Consider the following 1,746-nt stretch of genomic DNA (forward strand, 5'->3'; position numbering starts at 1 on the left):
TATCCATTGAAATGTTTGATTTTAAAGTTGTATAGCACTATTTGTGCTATACAAATAGTATAGCACAAATAGTGCTATACTATTTGTGCTATATGCAGTTTTATGCAGTTTTTATTCTCATTTTATTTCCAAAACACCTCAAACTTTAAAATTTTTATGTTCAGTGATATCTATCAAAGCAAGTCTGAGATCTGGAGGAACTGGTCTCTGCCAGACTTGTTCACTTGTTGCGTCTTGTTTTAAGTTTCAGTCTGACTATGCCTCCTTTCTTTCTGATTTCCTGGGGGAACAGAATTCAATTTTACCAGACTAATCACAAGAGGCTTACTTATGTTTTTGAAATGATTGAGATTTTAATTTGAAATAGAAGCGGAGCTATGCTTGAAGACATGCTTTGTTGGAACTTTAGCATCTTTTTTTAGCTGTTTTCGTGTTTTTTTTTTTTTTATTCCTTTATAGTGTTCACTTAGGAAAAATATGTGACTGGTTTGAATTCTTATGCAAAGCTCAGTAGTTGGTGCTTTAAAACTGGACCAAGGTACCTTGGCTCCATCTCACCTGGTCTTTTCACATTGTGAATGGAGCAAAATGCAAACCGACTCCACACAAACTCAGAGATGAGATATGGTTTTTCTCTTTCATCTCTTGCATCCAGATGGCAGCTTCCTTTTGTGAAAACAGAATCTTTCTGCTCCCAACATTAATCCAAAGCTGCCACAGTCTGCCAAAGCTGAAAAAACTCTTCCTCTTCATCTCTTAGGAAAACGTCTGAGTGACCCTTGAGAGATAAAACAAGAAAACACTATGTTAGTTGTTTTTCTGTGAAAATGATCAAGCTGGTTCACTAGAGTTAAAAGATTTCTGTCTGTATGTAAGCAATTCAGTGCAAACCATTACTCTGTGCAGCCTGGACGTCAGGTAAGCATCTCATATAAATGCTTACCTGACAACCAAACTCACCAGTCAGGCTAAAAACTCTGACTTCATTAAATAGTCAAATAAAAACTTTATTTCTGTAATTTTTTGCAGTGGTGGAAAGAGTGTTGTTGATGAATGAAGATGAAACCAAATATCTAATCTTCTCCAGCATCAAATGAGACCCTCTGAAGGAAGGGTTTCTGCACTTCATGACAAAACTCACAATTTATTGTAATATAGAGAAGAAAACCTTAAAAAGGTATCTAATTAGTTTTTTTTTAAGAAAGCAAAAGAGACAAATATTTTTTTCTGATTTAAATCTTAAGAATTGAGGAGAAAACAGCATCAGGTGTAAGTTGATGTTAGTTTCACGTTTATTCTTTGGATTCTTAGATCAATAAAGAAAACAGTAGCAAGTTCAGTTCAGTCTCAACTAACTAAAAGAACAATCAGAACATCAAAATACATCAATATGAATATTAAAGCAAAAACTACTAGAGCCCAGAGAATTTTATATTTTCATGTGGACAAATATTTCTGTCATAAAAATAAAATAAACCATCAGCAGTGTTTTCCTTTATGAATCCTGAAACATAGAGAACTACATTTTAAATCAAAAACATAAAGAGCAGAACAGCAAAGCAGAGACATAAGGACAATGAACCTGATCAACAATCAGAAAAAAGAGAAAATCTATTTGGGTTTACAGATTTCTGCAGAGTCTCCAATGTAACAAACCCAAACTCCAGCCAGTAGCGGCTGAGTGAATGTGGTCTGGACTCTGTGGAGGAGAGTCATGGTTCCAGAGACGCTGTAGAAGGACAGAAT

This window comes from Poecilia formosa, unplaced genomic scaffold, assembly GCF_000485575.1.
Source record: "Poecilia formosa unplaced genomic scaffold, Poecilia_formosa-5.1.2 Scaffold310, whole genome shotgun sequence".
Taxonomy (NCBI): domain Eukaryota; kingdom Metazoa; phylum Chordata; class Actinopteri; order Cyprinodontiformes; family Poeciliidae; genus Poecilia; species Poecilia formosa.